Source organism: Artemia sp. Qi Xiang Cuo, chromosome 6 (genome assembly GCF_049724085.1).
Source record: "Artemia sp. Qi Xiang Cuo chromosome 6, ASM4972408v1, whole genome shotgun sequence".
Lineage (NCBI taxonomy): Eukaryota > Metazoa > Arthropoda > Branchiopoda > Anostraca > Artemiidae > Artemia > Artemia sp. Qi Xiang Cuo.
The window spans coordinates 49,721,762-49,749,224 of NC_142799.1; the positions used below are offsets into that span (position 1 = coordinate 49,721,762).

Genomic DNA, 27,463 nt, shown 5'->3' on the forward strand with positions numbered 1-27,463 from the left:
TTTGCTAAGGTACTTGCCCCACAAGTTTCAAGCTAATTGGTGGGAAACAAGCTCAATTACCTTTTGGATGAAGAATTTATCATGGTGAAGGCCCTAAAGGACGCCTTTCTGCTTCAAATCATTTTAGGTTGAAAGTGCTTTTATGATTCCATTCCAAGCAAAGTGCAATATCGTCGCCTTGAAGTGGAAATAACGTATTAGGCACTTCTAAGCGAAATTGAGTTATCAGTACCATCTGGTGTGAAATTTTGTGTTCTTCACATACGCCAATTCTGCTTCCAGGCGACGATATGTTTAATTTCTGCTAAAAAGAAGGCAGTGGGGAGGTGTTGTAGAAGCCAGGGTTAGACTTTGTGTTTCAAATCATAAAGTAGGAATCATGGCATGCTTATTAATTTAACAAGGTACAATATTTTCATTAATCAAACCTCCTACAAAAAATTGAGCAATCGGAGGGATGGAAGGTGCTCAGTAGGCAACTATCAGACTTTGGCTTCCCAATCAAAAAAATTAAAAATGTTTGCGTCGTATGGGTCAAATGAGGTACAAAATGGCTACTGCTCTGCTACAAAAGTTTATATGTAAGGTTGAAAGTTGATATCCGAGGGACCAAGGGCCAGTAGCGAATCCAAGATTTTAGGAAGGGGGGTAGGTGAATCGTTGCAAAAAATTCCCATTCTAAATTAAGCCTAACGTACCTTACTAACATTGTAAGTTGCATGCCTCTGCCTCTATCTGTCATTTAGCTGTCGGTTCTATAAAGCTATCCATAAAACTAAATTTATAGAAACACTATCAATATTATATAACAAATTCTCACCTATTTCCACTATTAACATATCTATCAATAACACTTCCTACACCTATGACAATATCAAAGTGAACATGAAGAAGGGCACGTCCGGTGATTCTTTCCTCCGTCATTCTATTTCTTAGCCACGTTTTCTATCTTCTTGAGGTAGAAAAACTTCGTTCAACAGATGCCACACTGACAGTTAGGGCTATGAGAATCTGCAAGAGCACTGAAAGAATCGGTAAAATATCAGCATCGCATTTCTGGCTCTTTAAAGTTTCCCCAAGTGTTTTATGTGTTCTATCTGTGCCTGCATTGCTTTCTCTCAGACGAAACCACCGAGTTTCGTCTGAAACTCGGTCATTCTACCTAGTTCTACCGAGTTTCGTCTGAAACCCGTCGTTCTACCTGTTGGACATGCTTATGTCCAACAGGGGAATAAAACGAACCGTTTATAATATTACTTGTGTGAACTGAATGGTACATTAATCCAATTTGTTTGTTTTTTTCACTATCCTTGGGACTGTTATTTCTAAACCTAGCTTAGTTGTCACTTTAGAAACCTCGTCAAATGTGTTTTTAAACTGGCTTTCGCTATCCCGACACTTGACTTGCAGCTGGGTAAGAAAGTCCTTAACATGGCTTGCTGCAGACGCGAGGTCTAAGCTCTTCTTCCAAAATAACTGAATGAGCGGTAAAATCAGTCCAGATATGTTACTAAAAGAGTTAATAGTTACTATCAGCTCGAAGGATGTGACAGCATTAAATATGGGTTTTGCTTTTGCTCCAGTTGTGCATTCTGCCTAGCCGCTAATGATCTCAAAAGTTTCCACTGTCTTAGGAAGCTCTACCACAAACTGCATTAAGGAATCGTGCCTTTCAGTCCAATGCGTTTCAGACATGTCAGTTAGCTGTGCCTTTATTATTCTGGTTAAAACATAATTACGCTTTGCAGAAGCACCAAAAAAGCAACTATTTCTTTTATTACTCCAATGGAGTTCCGAATACTCTGAACAGAAGAAGTTTTTGACATGGAGGGATTTAGTTCATGGTTGAAACATGGTCAACGCAGGGTATTCTTTGCTACTTTTTGAACTTCTTTTACAGCACCACAATGTTCTAAAACCATCAAAGCACATCCATCAATGCCTCTGCCCACACAATTTTCCAAGTTTAGCCCAAGAGGTCGAGGTCGAATAAAATCAAACACAACATTTTCAAGCGATTCCTCTATAATGGTCGGTTCGAAGTTTCCAATGCTGTCCGAATATTATGTTTCGTGTTGGTCTAAAAAAACAACAAAACCTTCACGTCTTGTGCATTTGTAATTGTAGCAAAGGGCAATACTCAGTTATGACTTGTATGACACATCCGTTGTTTCATCAACAACCACACTGTAAAACTTGGCATAATGAACTCGTGCAAGAACTTCTTTAAGAATCTCTTTGGCACAAGATTCAATTAATTCATTCTGTGTTGTTTTGCTTATACAAGTGTTATTTGCACTAAAGCTTTCCAAATGGCGTTTTAAGTGATGTTGCCACTATTTGCAGGTACCTTAAAAGTTCTTGAAGTTTTCCTTTGTTTATCAATGGGTCTTTTTCTGCCAATAATTCTCCATCATCTCTATGGTCACAAAGAGCAATTTTTTGTCGACCCAAGAAAACAATTGATTCTACAATTGGCTTCAATATAACTTTGTCTTTTTGCACTTGTTGGCTACGTTATTCGTTTACAAAGCTTGAAATGTTGGTTTCAGGTTTATCATATTTCAAAAGGAAACGTTTGCCTGCGTCAACTGAATCGCGGTGATACTGATTATTTTCATGAGACACCAAGTCACCGTATTTTCCAGTTAGCTTAGCAATAGTCATTAGGGGCTTCTTTACCAACTTTTGCAATTGATTGGAGCCTCCAACCCCTCGAACGCTTATCAAAGCATACTATTTACAGAATAAGTCCCCCAGCTTATTTGAAAGTCCCAGCTAATGAAATTCTTCCAAACAAGTACGATTGAAAAATATCTTTTCGTCCCTGTCCTGCTTCTTTTAAACTCAATAGGGGAAGCTGTAGTTAGACAACGGAATCCATGGGTTCTGAAGCAATTGATATCGCGTACGATCATCCAGTTTTTTAATTCTATCAATATAGCTTCCAATATAATTTTCACATAAAGTACTGATATTTTTGATGTTTGTGTTAGCATTGGGGTTACACTTTTCAATTGATGCCAGTCCAAGTAATTGAGAAGCAACTGTTTAAATGGCTGGGGCAAAGGTAAATGGCAGGAGTATGCATGACTCTCTTATTGGACAAATAATTTTTTTTGTGAGTTTTTGGAAGTCATACCTGCCTAGAGTCTCAGGCATGTTGACCAAGAATTTAAAATTGACATAAGTCCGTACAGGCAGGCCAAGTGTCGTCAAATCCTTTTCAATGATGCGTTGATACAAGCGTTGATATCGCAATCAAGTCACAGAAAATGTAATGATAGAATTTTTTTACCAGGCCAAGGGGGGACCATCCCCCCTGGATTCGCTACTGCCAAGGGCCTACTTTCTGCCTCCGATAACATAGATATAGAATCCTTACGAGGTTGCTTTGAACAACATAAACATGCATAGCCTCCATTATTCTGCTACAATACTCATTGGCTGAAAGTGGCTGTAAGCTAAGTTTATACCTTAAATCATACAATGACTCTGAAATATTTTGTCAAAATTGCATTAGTTAGATGCGACCAAATAATTAAACAGATATATGTTCATTTTGCCAACTTTCCTTTCAGAATTTGAATAGATTTCGTTTCAAAAATTTATATTTCAAAAAAGTTTAACGTGGTTCTGATGAAAATATAGAAAATGGGTGAAAATAACAGTATTGGCTTTATACAAAGGCTTTTTTCAACAGTGGAAGATCATAAATGGAAACTAGGCATGGTATTAGCTGCTGTTGTTGGTGTTGGCTCAGTCTACTATGTTTATGACAAGAACAACCAAATGGATCTCTCAAGGTCAAGCAGAAAAACAAAGGTTAGATTGCAGATGAGCTTATTCTAGCAACTCAGGAATGGGACCTGATACTAGCCTAGGCTAAATTAGGCTAGGCCTATAGCCTGTATTTAGGTCATTGAGGTATTTACCCCCTCCAAATGAGCATTAAATTTTAATGAGCTTCAATAAAATTTGAGGTAAATTTTTCATTATTCATACTTTTGACATATGAATAGGCCAGCCTAAAGTAAACATACGGATATCCACCATAGGCTACAGCTAATATAAAATAGTTTTGTTTATATATAGAGATTACCTTAATTACCTTAATTTGTACTTTGGAGCAAATTAAGGTCCGGTAAAATTCTACTTTAGTTACTTTTGGTTATCTTGGAAAGGGGTTGGGTTAGGAAAATGAAACTTTCAGGGATGGATGTACATGCTAAGGTTTGTCCCGGGAAGGTACTTTGAAGTACCCACCTCCACTTATCCCCCCCTCTATATAATGGTAAATTACTGCATATTACTAGTTGTTTTTATCTCATATTTCATCCTATATTACTATCATAAATATAAATCACTGCTTACCTTGCACAACTTCTGCTTTTAACCTTGTTCATTAAAATATATTCCAAAATCCTATTTAAATCCTAAGCCATTTAATTTTCAACCCATGCTGACTTTCTTTATGGTATATGAAACCAGCTTTGTTGTGAAGTCACACTTGCCTTATCAGAAATCATGACACTTAAGGGTAGCAGTCACATGCCAAACAACTGTTGATAAGACCATTAAACTTTATTAATTAAGGAAAGGATTTGACAACAGAGACCAGTAAAAATAACCTAATCTTTTTTAGAGGACAAATTATGTCATGGGAAGATGTTTTTGAAATTCCCCTTCCACCCAAACTTAAAATTTTCTAAAATTCTACTTTAGAAGCTTTTGAAATATTTCTAAAGTACTAAAAGATAGAGTGCTAAAAACATCAGAATTGACTTCAGAGTACACATTATATCATGTGAAAAGGTTTTTTAAACCACCCTGCACCACAACTCAAATTTTTCTCAAATTCTAATGTATGATCTTTTTAAATATTTATAAAGAAATTCCACTGAGCGATAAAAACACCACAGACGTTTCGTCAGTGGAAACATTATATCACGGGACGATGTTTTTAAAATCACCCCGTGCCCCAACCGTTCATATTTTGTAAGGTGTAATTTAGTAGCTTGTAAAATATTTTAAATATTTCTAAAGCGCTATGACATAGAGCGCTACAGACATCAAAATGAACTTGAGAGGACAAGTTATGTCATGGGAAGATGTTTTTGAAATCCCCCTTCCCCCCAAACTCAAAAATTTTACAAAATTATATTTTAGAAGCTTTTTAAATATTTCTAAAGCACTAAGAGATAGAGAGCTAAAAACATCATAATCAACTTCAGAGGACACGTTATATCACGGGAAGAGGTTTTTTAAATCACCCTTCCCCCCAAACTCAAAATGTTATAAAATTCCACTAGAGAATATTATTAAATATTTATATAGTATTAATTGATAGAGCGCTAAAAACATCATAATCGACTTCAGAGGGCACGTAATATGATAGGACGAGGTTTTTAAATAACCCTTCTCATACCAAAAAAATTATACACAAAATATAATTTAGTAGATTTTTAAATATTTCTAAAGCACTATGACATAGAGTGCTAAAAAAATCAGAATCGGCTTCAGAGGACAAGGTATATCACAGGAAGATGGTTTTAAAATCCCCCGTCCCCCAAACTCAAAATTTTACAAAATTTTACTTTCGAAGCTTTTTTAAATATTTCTAAAGCTCTACAAGAAACAGTGCTAAAAACATAAGAATCAACTTCAGAGGATACGTTATATCACGGGAAGAGGCTTTTAAAATCCCCGTCCCCCCAAACTCAAAATTTTGTAAAATTCTACTTTAGGAGGTTTTTAAATATTTCTAAAGCACTAAAAGATAGAGTACTAAAAACATTAGAATCAACTTCAGAGGACACGTTATATCACGGGAAGATTTTTTTGAAATCCCCCCTCCCCCCAAACTCAAAATTTTTCAAAATTCTAGTTTAGAAGCTTTTAAAATATTTTAAATATTTCTAAAGCTCTACGACAGACAGCGCTAAAGAAATCAGAATCTACTTTAGATGACACTTTATTTCACGGGAAGATTTTTTTTAAATCCCCCTTCCCCACAAACTCAAAATTTTCCAAAATTCTATTTTAGTAGCTTTTTAAATATTTCTAAAGAACTAATAGATAGAGTGCTAAAAACATCAGAATCGACTTCAGAGGACACGTTATCTCACGGGAAGAGGTTTTTTAAATCACCCTTCACCCCAAACTAAAAATTTACTAAAATTATAATTTAGAAGCTTTTAAAATAGTTCTAAAGTATTAATAGATACAGTTCTAAACACATCATAATCGACTTCAGAGGACACGTTATATCACGGGAAGAGGTTTTTAAAATCCCCCTTCTCCCCAAACACAAAATATTCTAAAATTATACTTTAGTAGATTTTTAAATATATCTAAAGCAATAATACATAGAGTGCTAAAAACATCACAATCGACTTCAGAGGACACGTTATATCACGGGATGAGTTTTATAAAATCACCCGTCACCCAAAATCAACATTTTACTATATTAGATATTTTAAATATTTATAAATTTCTAAAAGATACAGTGCTAAAAACAACAGAATCGACTTCAGAGGACACGTTATATCACGGGAAGAGGTTTTTAAAATCACCCTTCACCCCAAACTCAAAATTTTCAAAAATTATACTTGATAATATTTTTAAATATTTCTAAAGAAATAAAAGATACAGTGCTAAAAACATCAGAATCGACTTCAGAGGGCACGTTATATCACGGGAAGAGGTTTTTAAAATCCCCCTTCTCCCCAAACTCAAAATTTTCTAAAATTCTACTTTAGGAGCTTTTTAAATATTTCTAAAGCACTAAGACATAGAGTGCTAAAAACATCAGAATCGACTTCAGAGGACACGTTATATCACGGGAAAAGCTTTTAAAATCCCCCTTCCCCCTAAACTCAAAATTTTCTAAAATTCTACTTTCAAGATTTTTACATATTTCTAGCGCTAAAAGATACAGTGCTAAAAGCATCAGAATCAAGCGCTAAAAGATACAGTGCTAAAAACATCAGAATCGACTTCAGAGGACACGTTATATCACGGGAAAAGCTTTTAAAATCCCCCTTCCCCCAAAACTCAAAATTTTCTAAAATTCTACTTTAGGAACTTTTTAAATATTTATAAAGCGCTAAAACATAGAGTGCTATAAACATCAGAATCGACTTAAGAGGACACTTTATATCTCGGGAAGAGGTTTTTAAAATCCTCCTTCCCCCCAAACTCAAAATTTTCCAAAATTCTACTTTAGTATCTTTTAAAATATTTCTAAAACACTAAAAGATAGAGAACTACAAACATCAGAATCGACTTCAGAGGACACGTTGTATCACGGGAAGAGGTTTTTAAAATCCTCCTTCCCCCCAAACTCAAAATTTTCTAAAATTCTACTTTAGGAGCTTTTTAAATATTTCTAAAGCGCTAAGACATAGAGCGCTACACACCTCAGAATCCTCTTTAGAGGACAATTTCTATTATGGACAGATGTTTTTTAAATCCCCCGTCCCCCCCAATTCCAAATTTTCCAAAAATATACTTTAGAAGATTTTTAAATATTTCAAAACCACTAAGACAGAGAGCGCTACAAATATCGGAATCAACTTAAGAGTACAAAGTAGTTTATGGGAAGATGTTTTTGAAATCCCCCTTCCCCCAAACTCAAAATTTTCCAAAATATTGCTTTTGAAGTTTTTTTAAATATTTCTAAAGCGCTAAGACATAGAGTGCTACAAACATCAGAATCAAATGTAGAGGATAAATTATGTTATGGGAAGATGTTTGTGAAATCCCTCTTCCCCCCAAACTCAAAATTTTCTAAAATTCTACTGTAGGAGCTTTTTATATATTTCTAAAGTCCTAAGACAAAGAGCGCTAAAAACATCAGAATCGACTTCAGAGGACACGTTATATCACGGGAAGAGGTTTTTAAAATCCCCCTTCCCCCCAAACTCAAAATTTTCCAAAAATCTACTTTAGGAGCTTTTTTAAAGATTTCTAAATCTATAAGTCAGCTATCGCTACAACCCTAATACTAATCTTTAGTTTATAATGTTTTTAATTGGAATTTGATTGATAAATCCCCCTTCCCCCCAAACTCAAAATTTTCCAAAATTTTACTAAATACTATTTTTTAATATTTTTAAATATCGAATACCTGAGAGCTACAATCAGAATAATCAAGGGTATAGGACAAGGTATGTTATCGGACGATGTTTTTTATGTCATGGGACGATGTTTTTGAAATACCCATTGAAATTTTGACAAAACAACATTTTACCTTAATTTTCAGTTATCAGTTTCTTTTTCTCTGGCTTTAGTTCTGAAAATGCAATTTCAGTTATTTGAGCAGAATTTTAAGCCATATCAATGTTTTATTTCCAAAATTTAGGAAATGTATTTGCATACATTTAAAACCTTATAAGTTGGGATTGAGCAAAGTTTTGAAGCTGAAAACAATTTTGTTGTACTTCATTTAAACAGAAGATCTATTTTGCAAGGTTCCGTTGCTATAGCAACGGAACCTTGCAAAATAGATCAAAATTTTAAAGGTTATTCAAAGTTTTAGAAATCCCCCTTAACATTCATCCCATTCCCCCTTCATACTCTAAAATCTGGTTGATAATTTGAAAAGCCTTATTTTCCACGGGGGTATTTTTTGGGGGGAGGGGGGATTTTCCGTGAGGGTATTTCCCGTGGGGGGGGGGATATTTTCTGCGGGGAGGTATTTTCCGGGGGAATTTCCGGCGGGTATTCGCCAAGAACCACAAATTTGATGGTATGAGTTTTATTAAAATCTTTTACTTTTAGGGGTTGTTTCCCCCTTTTACAAAACTCAGACAAATATGCTAGACATGCAATTTATCAACCAGATTTTAGAGTATTATTCCGGTGCAACACGTTGCAACAAAATGGTCAGCTTAGATTAGTATAAGCAGGGGCACCGCGAGCAGGTTGCTGACCCCCGCGCGCCGCCCCCCCCCCCCCCCTCTATCAAATCTCCTTTCAGCTAACCTTTGCACCCTCGAAAGAAAATTTTTATATAAGTTCCAACATTTTCTACATATTTTGAATTGCGGATGTAAAAAAGAAAAGCAAAAACTTTCATCATGCTGGTATTAAGCTATTTGAATATGTTTTATGTGGTTACCCAACTCAAAATGTTAAGGGGTCTCCAAAAAAAAATAATCAAAACAAATATAGATTATTCGGTACTTGTGAATTATAAATAACCCACCGCTATAGACTGTACAAGGAAACCAGACAAACGGGTATTTGTTAGACAAATGGATCGCAAAGCGTGATTTCTTATTGCGTTTACAATATTTAAACTGTTTTTTTTTGGGTTTAGGGAGGTACAAAGGTACCGAGGTTTGGTTAAGTATTTAATATATGCTATGATTTACCCCCCCCCCCACCCTCTAATGTGCAAATATATAGCCCAAATTTATTTCTAAACTATTATATTTTCATCCTATTTTATTTTATTTCATTAGCAGTAACCAAACTTAACTTTTTTCGTGTATAGTGGTGGGTTATTTATAATGCACAAGTACCTAATAATCTATAGTCAAATATTTACTTCTGCCCCCTCTTTCCCCCTCCCTCTTTACACTCTAATAACGTCTTGTAGCTTCAATAATGAAGAGTGCTACACTAAACTATTTGGACAAAAAAATTTTAATTGCTTTAAGAACAAATGGGGTTAGATACAGTAAATTACCAAATTTTCTGTTACAATGTTTTAAACATTAATTAGTAAATAATACCCATAAAAAACAAATTAGTTGGGGTTATAAAGCTCCAATGTATGTTTCATGAAATGGTGCATTCTTGAGGAGATTGAATATTTTTTTTGAAATAGTGCTCTGCCAGATATCCTTCCATATGTTCTTCTCTTCTGCCATATCTGGGTATATTGTCTCGAACGTCACGCCAGTGTCTTTCGATGTTTTGTGTGTGAGCACCTGTTGCAGGGTCAACAAAATTTATGCTGCGGTTGACGCGTAAATGCTGATAGCCCTGGCTAGCCAGGCAATCGTAGGCCCTCCAACAGTCGCTGATAATTGTTGTCCCTGGCAGGATTCGGTTTTGGATAATTCCCAACAACGTGGCACTACTTCTATCCAGCACAGAAACAATGAATGAATTACCAGTTCCTTGCTCTATTCCACCAAATACCCTTTTACCCTTGACAATCTGACCACTATTATATTTACGCTTCCCAAATTGGGCTTCATCTATCTCAACAATGACTCCTCCTCCCAAAGGAGCGAAGTTTGAATGACATATGTACATACAAACCTCTCTTCAGAACTGGCTCCAATCCACAAAGGTTTGTTTACAACAAGTAACATTGTTGATAATGAAATCCTCCCTTGGAGGCGGTATTTGAAGCCAAATCCTCAAAAAACGGAAATTTTCTAGCTCAGAAAGGTGTGAACGAGCCATCCATGTTTTGTCATAGATCGATTTTGAAAAATTACACTTAACCTGAGAATATTCACGGCCACCTCGGATAGGTATAAGCCTAGACTTCTGGCAACGGAACGAATTTCTATATTTTACGTAAATCTGCCAACAAATATCGCAATTCCTGCTTCTCAATAACATGCCATGGTTATAATACAACCCTAAGACTGCCTCAACAGTACGAAATTGAACGATACCACCACAGAAATTTATTTCACAAAAATTGCAAGACATATCTCAATAATTGTCATTTACAGACTGAAGCTGTAACTCCTAATATCTGTTGAAGCATTAATTAATTGTTTTATTGTTAAACGGCGGGAATAGTAGAACAAAGATAACAGTGACTTGGGTTATAAATATATTGGAAAGATAGGTCAACTTAGTATGTGTTTTTCCTGCATTTGAAATAGTCGCTTCTTAACAGATGTAAATATCCTAGTCGATTCTGATGTTTTTAGCACTCTATCTATTAGTGCTTTAGAAATATTTAAAAAGCTCCTAAAGTATAATTTTATAAAATTTTGAGTTTGGGGAGAACGGGGATTTTAAAAAACTCTTCCCGTGATATAACGTGTCCTCTGAAGTCGATTGTGATGTTTTTAGCACTGTATCTTTTAATACTTTAGAAATATTTTAAAAGCTTCTAAAGTAGAATTTTAGAAAATTTTGAGTTTGGGGGGAAGGGTGATTTAAAAAACCTCTTCACGTGATATAACGTGTCCTCTGAAGTCGATTATGATGTTTTTAGCACTCTATGTATTAGTGCTTTAGAAATATTTAAAAAGCTACTAAATTAGAATTTTAGAAAATTTTGAGTTTGGGGGGAAGGCGGATTTCAAAAACATATTCCCATGACATAAATGGACCTCTAAAGTTGATTCTGATGTCGTTCGAGCGCGCCGTCCTAGTAATGTAGAAAAATAAAAAAAATATAAAAAGCTACCCAACTATAATTTTGCAAAATTTTGAGGGGGGGGGGCGGGGGGAGTGCAAAAACCACGTCTCGTTATTAAACGGGTCCTCTGATGTCGAGTCTGATGTATTTATAAGGCTATGTTTGAGAGCTTGAGAAATATTTAAGAAGCTAATAAATTAGAATTTTAGAAAATTTTGAGTTTGGGGGGAAGGGGATTTTAAAAGCCTCTTCCCGTGATATAACATATCCTCTGAAGTGGATTCTGATGTTTTTATCACTGTTTCTTTTATAGCTTTAGAAATATTTAAAAAAGCTTCGAAAGTAAAATTTTGGAAAACTTTGAGTTTGGGGGACGGGGGATTTTAAAATCCTCGTCCCGTGATATAACGTGTCCTCTGAAGTCGATTTTGATGTTTCTAGCACTGTATCTATTATTTCTTTAGAAATATTTAAAAATCTACTAAACTATAATTTTAGAAAAATTTGAGTTTGGGGTGAAGGGGGATTTAAAAAACCTCTTCCCATGATATAACGTGTCCTCTGAAGTCGATTATGATGTTTTTAGCACTGTATCTATTAATACTTTAGAAATATTTTAAAAGCTTCTAAAGTAGAATTTTATAAAATTTTGAGTTTGGGGGGAAGGGGGATTTCAAAAACCTCTTCCCGTGATATAACGTGTCCTCTGGAGTCGAGTGTTTTTTTTTTATCACACAATATAATATTTATTTAGAAAATATTAAAAATCTTATAAAAAATAATTTTTGTAAAATTTTTGTTTTGGGGAAGGGGGCTTTAAAAAACATCTTCCCATGACAAAAATTTTCGTCTAAAGTAGATTCTGCTGTCTTTATCGCTCTAGGTATTAGCGCATTATAAATATTTAAAATATTTTAACAGCTAATACATGAGAATTTGTCAAAATTTGGCGTGTGTGGCCCCGGGGGAGATAAAAATCATAGTCCCGTGAAATAAAGCGTCCTCTGAAGTAGATTCTGATGTTTTTAGAACTGTATATTTCAGTACTTTAGAAATATTTTAAAAGCTTCTAAAGTAGAATTTTAGAAAATTTTGAGTTTGGCGACGGGTGATTTCAAAAACCTTTTACCCTGATATAATGTGTCCTCTGAAGTCAAGTCTGATGTTTTTAGAACTCTCTATTTGGGTACTTTAGAAATATTTTAATAGCTTCTAAAGTATAATTTTAGAAAATTTTAAGTTTGGGTGGAAGGGGAATTTGAAAAACATCTTCCCATGACATAATTTGTCCTCTAAAAAAGATTAGGTTATTTTTACTGGTCTCTGTTGTCAAATCCTTTCCTTAATTAATACAGTTTAAATGGTCTTATCAACAGAGTTGTTTGGCATGTGCCTGCTACCCTTAAGGGTAAGGATTTCTGATAAGGCAAGTGTGACATCACAACAAAGCTGGTTTCATATACCATAAAGAAAGTCAGCATGGGTTGAAAATTAAAGGGCTTAGGATTTAAATAGGATTTTGGAATATATTTTAATGAACAAGGTTAAAAGCAGAAGTTGTGTAAGGTAAGCAGTGATTTATATTTATGATAGTAATAGGCCTATAGGATGAAATATGAGTTAAAAACAACTAGTAATGTGCAGTAATTTACCATTATATAGAGGGGGGATGAGTGGAGGGAGGTACTTCAAAGTACCTTCCCGGGACAAACCTTAGCATGTACATCCATCCCTGAAAGTTTCATTTTCCTAACCCAACCCCTTTCCAAGATAGCCAAAAGTAACTAAAGTAGAATTTTACCTTAAGGTCCATCTGTTGTGCTCCAGGTCAAATGATGGCAAAAATTCGTCACTGTGTTAGGGCCCAGTGACAGGCCATAGGAGAGGTCTGCTGGAGAGATGCAATTTAAGCCCACTTGGTAGCAGTGGACACGAGGTAGGTATGGCCTGTTAAGACCATTCTCAGTGGTATAGAGCTGACACCACTGCACAGGCAGAAATCCGTGCTGGTCAGGGGAAAGTATATTATTATTATGGAGATGTGCCAAAATATCAGCATTCACAATCCACTCAAGGGTTTTTGCCACTGCTGAGGTCAGACTGATGGGTCTGTAGTTCTTGGCTTTGGTGCGGCCACCTTTCTTGAATGTTGGGGTGACATGGGTCAGCTTCCAGTCTTTGGGTACCTTTTTTGAGTCAAATGACAGTTAGAATATATTGCATAGTGGTTGTGCAATTTCTTTGGCAAGCTCCTTCAATAGTCTTGGGTGCAAGTTATCAGGACTGGCGGACTTATTGGTGTCTAGCGCTTCAAGTTGCTTTTGGACAACAGGGGGGGAGAGTAGAATAGGTGGCATTGGGTTAGGTATGTTGTATGGTGGGCTATGAGGAAGAGGACCATCTGGTTCATTGGTGAAAACCAACACAAACTGCCTGTTGAGGAGTTTGGTGATGTCCTTCAAGTTGGTCACTTCCTTGCTATCATCTGTACTGAGTGCTTTAACTGACCATCTGCTGTGGTCCTTACTTGATACATACTTCCAGAACTTCTTTGGGTTATTATTACTATCATCTGCTAGCTTGGACTCGTACCGTGCGTAAAGTTGTTTAGTTAGGCTTCTTAGTTTGTTTCAAGCTTTCGCAAACTTTTGGTAGTGTTCTTCCTTCCCTTCTTTATTGTACTTTCTCCAGTACCATCCCCTCCTATTTCTTTCCTTGTGTATCTCAGGGGTCATGAAAGGCAGTGTTTGGGGCTTTGGTGTGAGTTTTACTGACGTGTGTTTTTTTGAAGTGTAAGTAGCTCGTCTTTTAGGTTATCCCATTGTTGGTCAACATCCCCTTGAAGTAAAGGTGACCAAACTTCACCTTCCAGCTCTTTTCTGATCACCCTGTAGTCTACATAAGTTTTCTTTATGTAATTATTTTTTATAAAAATGATAAAAACTTTTGCTAATCATTAGGCCTATATATATTATATTCTTTTAGCTGACTAGGTGGCTAGAATTGATAAAAGTGTACATATAGGAATCTTAAGATTTGCCAGCCAACTGGCTATTAGATCTCATCTCTATTTAAATTTCAGCCTGAATCAGCCAACTAGTATCCAGGTAACTATTATAAACCTTGGTTTAAAATAGCCAACTAATCAGTTATCAATAAAGTTAATACACTTATGGAATTAGCTAAGTAGTTTGCTACTACGATCCCAGGTGTATCTAAGCTTTAGTTTAAAATAGCAAACTAGTCAGCTATCAATAAAGTTTATAATACACATCAAAATTAGCTAACTGGTTAGATATTAAAATCTCAGTTTTATACACATGTTTAGATTAGCCAACCAGTTGGCTACTAGATCTTACCTATATATACACTTCATCCTGAATTAGCCAACTAGTCAGCTAAGAAGAAAACTGTATATACTTTATAGAACTAGCTAACTAGTTGGCTATTAATACCCCATGTACATATAAACTTTAGTTTAAAATAGCAAACTAGTCAGCTATTAGTAAAATTTCTAATATACTTGAGGAATAGATAAGTAGTTGGCTGTTAAGATCTCACCTATACATATCTTTCAGCCAGAAATAGGCAAATAGTTAGCTATAAATACAGTTTCTAATAGCCTATATAGAAGAATTAGCTAACTAGTTGGTTATCTCACTATTTATTCTTTGTGTTTTTGAAAGTCCCATTAAATTATTACATTTCTGTGATTTGTTAGCTAACATTGTTTTTTGGCAATGTTTTGTTCAACAATTCCATTTCCACTATACTAACAAAAACTATTAGCTGGCTTTCTTAGCTTTTAAATTAAGTGGCAAAAAGAAAGTCTTACTAGTTTGAAGACCTAATATAAGAGAAAGAAACTTTACCAAAAATATATTTGTTATGCTGAATAGAAGAAGACAAGCACAATATTTACCCCATTACTCCCAACACACTATTTGTTTACAAGAATCTCAAGATATTGTACAGTCTTGTTTTGTTTGAGTAAAAAGTGCATTATTGTGTTTTATTAAATTTTCCTCAATAGATTTTTTGGAGTATGCATACCTCAGCATGATGGATTTGAAGATGCATTCTTGCTGAATTTATTGATTTAAGCACCAGAAGTGGCTTATCAATGGAGATACCACCAGATAACCCCTTCCCTTCAAATAGAAAATTGTTTGCAAGTGTACTTGCTCTTTATGGCGGGCAATCTTGCTAATGCCCTTTTACAGCTTTCTTTCCCAAAACTCAATTCTGCTAACTTGTCCACACTGCTTCCCCCCTAAAAAAATCATTTTTTTCTATACATAACCTATAATTTTTTATATAGCTCTGGGGTGAATATCTGTCTTGATATTGGTCAAGTAGTCTAAATATTATCTGAAGATGATGAAAAGAAAGCAAGATATTCTGTATCCCTGACCCCTCCTGCTCAATCATAGTAAAATGATGGGAAAGAGAAAGTTTAAATTAATTGGCACTTCAAATCAATTATAATTTGCACTCTGCTAAAATAATCACACTTTTTCTTAATACTTGCCACTGCTTTTCTAACCTCGTTTTCCCTAACCCTTCTCTTACCCTCTTTTCCTTAAATAAAATCCAGTCAACACCCTTGTGGCTACACCTCCCCTCTCCATTAAAAAAAAATGTTAGCTCTGGTTGGGAGACAATCATACTTTGCTAATGTTCTTTCCTGTATATAAATAGACTCAATTCAGTAGCCAACCAGTTCACTATTTTATTTTCTTGTGTGTACTTTAACAGTTTTTCAACTGCTGACTGGTTGGCTATTTTTAGGATGTTTATACATTTAGTGATTTGATTTTAGCCAAGTATTCAAAATAATATGTAGAGATGGTGAGCAGAAAGCAAGATATTCCACATCCTCACCCCTCCTGCCTAATCATATTAAAATTATGGGAAAGAGGAAATCTAAATTAATTAGCACTTCAAATCAATTATAATTCGCACTCTGCTAAAATAATCATATTTGTCCTTAATTCTGGCCATCTCCTTTCTAAACCCAAATTTCCCCAACCCGCTTCTTATCCCCTTTTCCTGAAATAAAGTTAAGTCAACAACCTTGTCCCTACCCCCTCCCCCTTTAAAAAAGGAATTGTAAGCACTTGTTGACAGACAATCCTATTTTGAATATTTTTTTTTTCCTGTATATACACAGACTCAGTTCAGTAGCCAGTTCTATGTCCTTAAACTGCTTTTTAATAGCCAACTGGTTGGCTATATCTAGGACATTTATACATACAGCAGTTTGATATTAGCCAAATAGTCTAAATATTATGTAGAGATGATGGACAGAAAACAGGAAGTTCCATATCCCCACCTCTGATTCCTCCCAGCCACTCATAGTAAAATGATGGGGAAGAGAAAATATAAATTAATTGGCACTTCAAATTACTTTGATAACTGACCTTGATTTCTTTGATAGCTGACTTTGACAAATCACTTTGATTTGTCAAACTTTATTGATAGCTAACTAGTTGGCTATTTTAAGCTAAAGTTTATATATAAACAAGGATATTAATAACCAACTAGTTAGCTAATTCTATAAAGTATATACAATTCTCTTATTAGCTGACTAGTTGGCTAATTCAGGTTGAAGTGTATATATAGGTGAGATTTAATAGCCAACTAGTTGGCTAATTTAAATTGTGACACTTTAGAAACTATTGATAGCTGACTAGTTTGCTGTTTTAAACTAAAGTTTATATATACATGGGATATTAATAGCCAACTGGTTAGCCAATTCTATAAAATAAATATATTTCTCTAATTAGCTGACTAGTTGGCTAATTCTGGCTTAAGTGTATATGTAGGTTAGATCTAATAGCCAACTCATGGGCTAATCTAAATATGTGTATATAGCTGAGACTTCAATAGCAAACTAGTTAGTTAATTCTACTGTGTATTAGAAACTTTATTGATAGCTGACTAGTTGGCTATTTTAAACTAAAGCTTATATATACCAGAGATCTTAGTAGCCAACTAGTTAGCTAATTCCACAAGTGTATTAGAAACTTTATTGATTGCTGACTAGACGACTATTTTAAAATAAAGTTTATGTATACCTAGGATATTAATAGCCAACTAGTTAGCTAATTGAAAAGTGTATATACAATTCTAATATTAGCTTATTAGTTGGCTAATTAAGGCTGAAATGTATATATATATATATATATATATATATATATATATATATATATATATATATATATATATATATATATATATATATATATATATATATTAGCCACCTATTTCCACTATACTAACAAAAACTATTAGCTGGCCTTCTTAGGTTTTAAATTAAGTGGCAAAAAGAAAGTCTTGCCAGTTTGAAGACCTAATATAAGAGAAAGAAACTTTACCAACAATATATTTGTTTTGCTGAATAGAAGAAGACAAGCACAATATTTACCCCATTACTCCCAACACACTATTTGTTTACAAGAATCTCAAGATATTGTACAGTCTAAATATTGTAAATATATATAGTGTTTGCTTCATCAATAAATGTGTCTCATTTCTATCCATCTATGTTTAAGTTAGCAAATCAATCAAAACTTCAAAAAATTTACCTAACACTTCCTTTGAGCCTCATTTGTGCTGTAGACCTGCTTCCCGAAGCTTTGCTTTTTTCCCATAAAGCTTGGCCATGTTCAACAAAGGTCAATGCCCTTTGAAAGGAAAGGGGGTCAAGGAAGATACTTTATTCTACATTCTGGATCCATTCCATGAAGTTTTCATTTTCCTAACTCAACAACTTTCCAAGATAGGTTAATTTTGCTTGGTTGTTAGAACAGGATTGAAATATACTTCTTCTTAAGAGTCAGGCTTCTAATTCTTTCATAGAACTATGTTCTGTCTCTAAGCTTCTGGATACCAATGACTTCTTGAGCACTTCATGACGGGGTGCTGAGACTGTGTTATTTGATAGACTATTCCAGTGGTTTACTACATGACAGGAGAAAAACTGTTGTTGGTGTCAAGTTTGAACAGCTTCTTTGAATGTCCCCTCCTGTCAGTGCCAATATTTTGGGAAATCAGCAAATGAATTGGAGGGGGGGGGGTTCTTGTGAAGTAAGCTTATATGTCATAAGCATATCAGCTCTTCATTGTTGATAAACCAGTGTAGATAATTCAAGCTCCTTTAAACATTCATCATAAGGCTTGTCACTCATCTTATATTATGTCCCAATTATAGAATTTATTCCACAAGAATGGAAGGATGTTTACATTGCACCTGTTCACAAGGGGAGCAGTAATATAAATCAAGCAATTATTAACAAATTAGTCTTAAATCAAGCAAGTCTACTGGAAAGCATAATAAATTCATCTATTGCAAAATATGTAAGTGTTAACAAACTATTACTTCTTAACCAGTATGGCTTCTGTTCTAATTGATCAGTTGATACCAACCTTGTTGTTGCATATCAGTAAGTCACGAAATCTATTGATAATGGATCTCTAGTTGACATGATATTACTAGCCCTAGCCAAAACATTAGACAAAGTATACTATAGGAAACTAAATTCTGAATTTTGTGAAACAGGTCTTCATGATGATATTGTCAATTGGACAATGAAATTTCTTTCTAACAGGAAGCAGATGATAAAAGTATCTAGAAAGAGTGGATTTATTTTCTTTTCTGAATCAGCAGAGGTCAAAAGTAAAGTTTAGGCTCAGCAATAAATCAGTGACGAATCCTCAAACATGAAGAATAAGGTTTGCCTATAGGCAGATGACACCAAAATAATTGGTCCTTTTTGCAGGATCATTACTAGTCAAAATTGGGGGGGGGGGCAAGGTATTTATCAATTGGGTGATCAATTTTACCAGCTGTTTTTTGTCAATAATTTGCATAATGTCCATTTTGAATACAATGCATAAAATCACTGCACAAGTCAGTAAAACCACTGCATTTACCAACCAGGATTCAGATTTGGGTACATATCATTTCACTATTTTAATGCTCTTTATTTAACCAAATGGAAAGCTATGGCACCATCTATCAACTCACAACAGGAGTTGGTAAAACTGCTGCATTTACCAACAAGTTCAAACTTTCTGTATATGACATGTCAGTATTTTCATGGTCTTTATTTAACCAAACAAAGAATTTTAGCAGCATCATAAAAATCATGGCGCTTTGCTTCACGATTTGACTGACCTTTTTTTTACCAAGTGACCAAAACATTAGGGGAGGTGGGACCCCTTTCCCCCATACGTGACGGCCCTGTCTGTTTGTGATTCACAAAGTAACAATGACATCCAAGCTGATCTGGATGCATTTTCAATATGGGTAAAACCTGGTGGCTTGAATTTAATATCCAGAAATGTTGGGCTATTTATTTTGCAGCAAATAATCCCCAGAATAAATAGTCCATGAAATCTAATGATGGTTCAAGACGGCCAATCATAATTAGTAACAATGAGAAAATATGGGAGTCTGGATCAATAATAAGCTCAAATTTAATTTAAATGCACACTCTGTAGCAGCCAGGACCAATCAAACTCTTAGTATAATAAAAAGAACATTCCACAGTTGATCTTCAGCTGTGATGACTAAGCTTCTGAAGGGCCTAATTCACCAAAATTAGAATTCAGAATGCAGATCTCAACTCCAGCTAATAAACATTGATCAGTATATTCTAGAATCAGTGCAACAACTAGCAACTAAATGTTTAAGGAACTCCAAATATCTGCCAAACTCTACCTGACTCCAACACAGTACCATCACTTGCTTACCAATGCAAGCAAAAGGATGTATTAATGACAGATAGATAGTACCTCTAGAGCAATTGGACACCTCTTCAATTTCTACTGGATGCCTGCTAATATCAGACTTCAAAAAAGTCTATTCTCACCATAGAGCTAAATTATGGAATTCCTTTAGCCAGACTTCTCTTATATCTGCCAGAACTGAAGCCTTCAAGTCAGCAGTCAACAGAAATTGGTACAGCAAGCCATGGCTCACAGTTTGGATTGCACTTAATGAGCAGAGCCATCATCTTCACTGACCAACGTCAACAGGATTTCCTGGCAATTGTACTTTAAGGTGATAGTTTGATTTTGTCCCCTTGACAAAGCACCAGAATAAATATCCTTATGGAAATGATAAATAAAAAAAATGTGAATTATGAATTAAACTGAAAACTAATACGGAAATTATTAACAGTTTAGTTTACAGCTCCTCCTAAACTGAAGATTGCAAGAACAAACTTGTTACTTCATTTCATTTGGAAAATTTTTAGTTGTTTGATATCAAAGTTTCTTCATCAACTGGATCAATAGAAATATCACCACCACTACCAAACTCTATGCAGATGACACAAAGCTCTATAGGAAGCTCTTATCATCCCAAGACATAAGGACATTACAAAAATACATTGATTCTTTAACTAAAAACCTTCAAAACCTAGGTCTCAACTTAGCTGCGTCTAAAACCAAGGTCCTATGGATAGAGAAGAAAAAGACTGCTTCCGTTCCCCAAGTAACAATAACTGACAAAGCAGGCTGCAAAATACAATTAAATTTTTTTTGACTCTGAAAGAGATATTGGCATCAGTGTTGTTCAAAATTAATTAAAATAACTTTCCATACATACTCACAGAAATAAATTCCTAATGTAACTCAAACTCAAAACGACCAGCAATTACTATTAAAGGATAAATAAAACCCCAAACAATCAGAAAGTAAAATAAACAATCATAGAGACAACAGGTACTATTATAGATGAATAAATAAATCTTAAACAAGTAAAAATTATTACAAACAGATGTTTGGGCACTGCCCTTTTTCCCTTTCCCTAATTGTAAAAGTCTAAAGCTTGTTGCATCATTTGCTTTTTATTGAAAACTCTTATGTTTCTTGAACGCTATTAGATAAAAAAAACAAGTTTTTTTTTTAACTGAAAGGAAGGAGCGACATTAAAACTTAAAACGAACAGAAATTATTTCGTATATGAAAGGAGCTATCCCCTCCTCGACGCCTCGCTCTTTACGCTGAAGTTTTTTATTGTTTTAAAAAATAAAGCTGTGAGACGGGGTCAAACATTAGCGTAAAGAGGGAGGCGTTGAGGAGGAGACAGCCCTTTTCTAATATGGAATAATTTCTGTTCGTTTTAAATTTTAATGTCGCTCCTTACTTTCAGTTAAAAAAACTGCTTTTTTTAAATTTAATTTCTGAGCGTCTGAGCGTCAATTAATGCAGCTTCGATTTTGTATCACTGTACATGAATAATTAAAACGAAATGTGCATATTAATTTTACCTCTTTTTTTGGCTAAATGGCTTTTCCGAAATTTTGATCTGACGTAAGTTGCGAATTAACTTACGTAACAAACTTCTATATTCGTAAATTTTTGTTACATACAATAGGGGATTTGGCCCCTAGTCAATACCTTGCTCTTTACGCTAAAGTCCAAATTTTGTTCTAATTCTTTAAGAATGACCCCTTAATCACAACGACCGTTAATTAGAATAAATAGCTCTAATGAAAGTACCAAAAAACTTTAGCGTAAAGAGCGAGGTAATGACTAGGGGTTGAACCCAATCACATACGTAATAATTTCGGTTGGTTTTAAGCTTTAATGTTGCTCCTTTCTTTCAGTTGAAAAAATTGTTCTTTTTATTTAATTTCAAATTGTTTTTTTAATAATGCTGGGAATTCTGGCGCCCCCTTCATAGCAATGTCCCTTCCCCCATGAAAAGGTCCTCCCACGTAATCCCCGACCCATCCCCCCCAACTACCAGAAAAAATTCCCCTGAACACTTCTACATATTTCCCAATAACGAATACTATATGTAAACATTGGGCAAAGTTCATAACTTGCAGACCTTCCCCGGGGGACTTTGGGCGATTAAGTCATCCTCAAAGACACAGTTATTGTAATTTTGACCATGCTGAACAAAATGGCTATCTCAAAATTTTGATCGGGTGACTTTGATCAGGAAAAAAATGAGCATGGGAGGGGGCCTAGTTGTCCTCTATTTTTTTGGTCACTTAAAATGGGCACTAGAACTTTTAATTTCCGTTTGAATGAGCCCTCCCGCGATTTTCTAGGACCACTGGGTAGATATAATCACCCTTAAAAAAAAAAACACAAAAAAAAGCATCCATGATCTTCCTCCTGGCAAAAAAATACCAAATTCCACATTTTTGCAGATAGGAACTTGTTATTTCTATAGAAGGGTTCTCTGACACGCTGAATCTGATGGTGTCATTTTCATGAAAGTTCTATGACTTTTAGGAGGGGTTGTCTCCCACTTTTTTTTAAAAATAAGGCACATTTTCTCAGGCGCGTAACTTTTGATGGGTAAGACTAAACTTGATAAAACTTATATATTTGAAATCAGCATAAAAATTTGATTTTTCTGATGCACCTATTGGCTTCCGTTTTTAGGCTAGGCTAGGCCTAGTAATATCATGTCAACTAGTTTTGTAACATACTCATATGCATCAACAAGGTTGGTATCAATTGATCAATTAGGACAAAAGTCATGTTGGTTAAGTAATAGAAGGTTGTTAACACTTGCATGTTTTGCAAAAGCCGAATTTACTATACTTTCCAGTAGTCTTACTTGATATAAGACTAATTGGTTAATAATTGCTGACTTCGTATTATTGCCCTTTTCTTGAACAGTTGTAATGCAAGCATCCTTCTAGTCTTTTGGAAAATATTCCACACTTAGTGACTTAACCCCTTTGCAAATAACATGCCCAGAAGCTTCGAGACAGAACATAGTTTCATGATAAAATTAGAAGTCTGGCTCTTATTGAAAACTGTGACTGTTTAGTTCATATTTGTGAAGTATTTTTTCCTGATTTTATATTTTGTGTGGTATTCCTCCAATACTTGCCAAACTAAACATCCCTGAGCAATAAAAATGATAAAGTATTACTCAATGCTTTGCTACCAATCAATGAACATTAACCTATCTTGGAAAGTTGGTAAATTAGGTGGACGAAAACTTCATGGAATGGATCCAGAATGTAAAAAAGTTATGTAAAAAAAAAATATTCCCAAAAGTAAGAAAAAGATATTCCTGAACATTTACTGTTTAGAAATCACTCATGTCTTACATGTTTTACGAGAAAACTATAAGACTGGCTCTTATTGGAACCCATGACTATTTACTTGACATTTATGAATAATTTTTTCCTTTTTTACATTTTGTGTGGCATGCCTCCAATGCTGGCCAAAATAAGCATTATTGAGCAATAAAAAAGATAAAGTTTTTCTCAATACTGTTCTACCAACTAACCAAGACTAACTTCTCCTGGAAAGGTGTTGAGTTAGGTGGATGAAAACTTCATGGGATGGATCTAGAACATAAAAAGTTATGCAAAAAAAAGATATCCCTGAGTATTTACTGTGCAGAAATTACTCATGTCTTACACTCTGCCAAAAAGGCTGCCGAAATTACTCATGTCTTACACTCTGCCAATAAGGTTCCAGCATGGAACCTACTTTCTAGAATGAGTGTGGGCCACTGACAAGATCTCTTGAATGAAATCAGGCTGTACACCGAGCAGAAGTTTATTTATTCTCTTGCTAAACACAGAGCTTATTTAATTAACCTGAATTACAAAGTGCTTGAAGGTAGCCTAATTATAGTCTGGAAGTATATTTTTAAGAGAGAGTAGTCTTAAATCTTGTAGAAGAGGAAATTATCCCCAGTGAAAGTAACTGGAGTGCATATTTGAAAGCATTAGAGTATCACTGGATTTTCGCTGGATGCTCAAAGTTGGATTATTTTCCCTGACTCTGCACGAGCCCTTAAGTACCTGATGAATAGCATGAGCCTAGTCGTGATATATTTTATAGTATCCATTAAATTTTTAGGTCACTAGAGTGTGTGGGAAATGATATACTTCTGGTCTGGTTCCCAGCACATGTTGGAATTGCCGAAAAAAAAAAACACACACACACAGAAAGTGAATATTTTACATCTATTTATATAATGTATTCTGTGATAGGGGGACGAATTTTTATATTAGAAATTGTGTAAATCCAATTTTAGAGCTTTATGATTTTAATGTACCACTTGATGGACTGGTACATGATATTAGATCTGTTGCTGTTACTACTTCCAGACTGAGGACAGGTCATATCAAAACCCATTCAGTTTTGGATAAATGGGGGTGAGTTAGCTCCCTCTATTGTGATATTTGCAATGAGGATGATGATGTTAGACATATTCTCATGAAGTGAAGTAACTATGATGTAGAAAGAAATGTGTTTAGAAACCTAAAAATTTGGTGCACTTACAATGAGAGCAATCCTAGGTCAGGCAAAGTCCCCTATGTGGGCCCTTAGACAGCCTATGTCCTTGTTGACTAAGTATATAACAAATTGTAATCGCCATAATATTCTATGATTTTTGTGTCTATATTGTATTTTCATGTGACCTATTTTATTGTATTGTATATATTTTTATTTTTATGTATTTTAGCTGTATTGAAATTTGAGTTCGTTTTTTAGATATTTTATATGCCCAAAGCAGGATAGTGATGTGATATACAGGCGAATGTTAGTGATATACAAGAGCACTCTGTACAACTCCAAGATATTTTAAGTGTTGTCGTAACCTTTGCCAAAATTTTATTTGGGTAATTTTCAAAATAACTTGACTTCACTAAAGCTCAAGATTTAAAAAAAGGATTGCTGGTATGTGAGTGGTTGATTTGCTTGAATGTCAACTAAACAACAACAACAGAACCATCACTGTAATACTACCATGTATGTTTTTTGCTCTTTGAATGTATTTGGATGGACATTATTTACATAAAAACTTGTAGCCTTACTTTCAAAATTCAGGTTCTGTAGTATAGTGAGCTAAAGGGTGCATGTCCTGCCCATGACCCACCAAAATATTGTCATACCCGCCAATGGGGCCTGTGCCCTATGTTGGGAATCAAAGGTTTAATGTATTAGATGATTTTAACTACTGTCTTGTGCCCAATATTTTATGTATATGTATTGTTACACCAGTTTTCAGAAAAGGAATGGCTCTAGGAGCTACTGTTCTTGTTGTTGCGCTGGCATTCTGTAAATTTAGGGAAATGCTTGTTTTTGGTAACATAAGCAAAGTTTATCAAATTCCTAATTTGGGTTTGAGAGTGGTACTAACGGCAAGTTTGTTCATTTGTTAATAGCTAAACTTTGCTCAAGGCTCATGATGATATTGATACACTGGTTCTATGATGTCAGTAGAGTATTCAACTTTGTTGGTTCTACACATATACCTAGCTCTGCCCTTAACTGTCGCGCTGACCTTTTGGTTGCTGTTGTATAGAAGAGCATGTCTGTGAGACTGGGATTCAAGTATCTGCTTGCTATGGTTCCAAGGATTAGGGCTAAATTTAGCGTATTGAGTGATGAATATGCTAAGGATAGGTTAATTTTTAACAACACATTGACGAATTAGTTATTTCTTGTTCAATTACAAACATTTCAGCCCCAATTGGTATGCTAAGTGATACTGTATAACCTTAACGGAAAAATAATCTATGGTGACATATCTCTTACCTACCTTTGACTGCCGTTTGTTATCAATCTGATGTATACATGCAAAGCAATGGTTGAGCATTTTCCTGAAAAGGCTGTGGAGCATATAGATTACTTTTACTTTGTAAATGTATATGGAATGGCTCTGTTCTATCACTGTCTCTGTTTTGGTTTTTCTCTGCCAGGCAGATCTGTATTCCCGGTCTGTTAAATGTGTAAAAAAAAAAAATCTTGTTGGTGATCTGCCATGGGGGAAAAACTCAAGGCATAAGAAAATATAGAATTGTATGGCCTGTTCAATGCAGTTATTGAGTGGATTATCAGGTTTTGGTATTGAATTCATTGAACCCTAATTAGAATATATAGACAATAATGCTATTGCAGGGTAATTTGAGTACAAACTTAGTGTTCCTTTTTCTTTATACTAAAGTGTACAAATGTTTGCTGTTTATAATGAGAAATAAAAGTTATTCGTTCATTCAAAATGTCAACTTCTTTTGCGTACTACCTATCTCTCCTCTTCACATACTTCCCCTCTCCCCTTTTCATGCCCTCCTCCCTTTTCATGCGAAACTCAAACATAAAGAGACTTCTTACCTAATATTTTGAAACTTCTGATTGAATGTGTAAAGGAAACGTATGTGAGTTATTCCTTGATATGGTATCTGGGGGAGGTTAGTAGCTCCCCTAGTATTTAGATTACTTTTAAGATGATCAAAAACATCCATACAAATTAATAAAAAATAAATAGTTTTTGTTCAAAATGACTGTTAAGAGCTTCATTAAAACTAAAAAACAACCAGAATAAGCTAATATATTAGGAAGGATGCCCATCCTTCACGCTAACTCTTTAGACTAAAGTGATTTTTTTTTCTCAGCGGTTAAAGAGTCGATGCTTTTTACTTAATAGCAACATAATAAAAAGGTACAGTTTGTTTTGCACTGCTTTGAATTTGAAAGAACTTCCTGGTTCACATTTTCTTTGAATAATATTTTTTTTTGTTAATAAACTGAAAGTCTGTCAATATGTAAAACGACTGTAGTTACAAACTGAGGGGTCGAGGGAGTATATGTAGATAAGTTTGTGTTTTTAGTAAGTTTCAATGTTGCTCTTTACTTTCATTAAAATATATTAGTCAAGAAAGATGAAGAAATACTAATTTTTACAAACACTAAAATTATAAAACAAATTTCTTGTCAATAAACTTGTGCAGGTAAACATTTTCAAATTTGCTTCTGTAAGCTATCTAATGTTTTCAATTGTTGTTATAGATGATTCCGTTTCAGTTTTTCCTTGAATTCTTTTTGTATTTGTTCATTGAAAACTAAATTGATAATATCTTATTTGTAAAATGACTATAACTAAACATCTGAAAATTATACCTATTTTGTGCTTTTTTTTGTCGTAAAACTGCTAAAGTGATGCTAATAAAAATCAGAAAAGCTTAAAACATGAAAGGTGTTGCAAGAAATAAAAGTCTACGCTGTTTTAAACTGGGACAAAAGAAAAGAAAAACGGACAGAGGATGAATTAAATGGCATCTCCAAGAGGAAGAAGATGAAGTCATTAGGTATAATTAATATATTTGATGGAAG

The 27,463-nt window shown here is 34.6% G+C and overlaps 1 long non-coding RNA gene across 1 annotated transcript; it reads left to right on the forward strand.

Moving 5' to 3' along the window:
- The first annotated feature begins 3,648 nt into the window (after positions 1 to 3,648).
- On the forward strand, positions 3,649 to 26,273 carry LOC148951328 (uncharacterized). Its single transcript, XR_016141868.1, has 2 exons — positions 3,649 to 3,825; positions 24,203 to 26,273. It is a non-coding gene; the product is annotated as an uncharacterized LOC148951328 (long non-coding RNA).
- Positions 26,274 to 27,463: the final 1,190 nt, after the last annotated feature.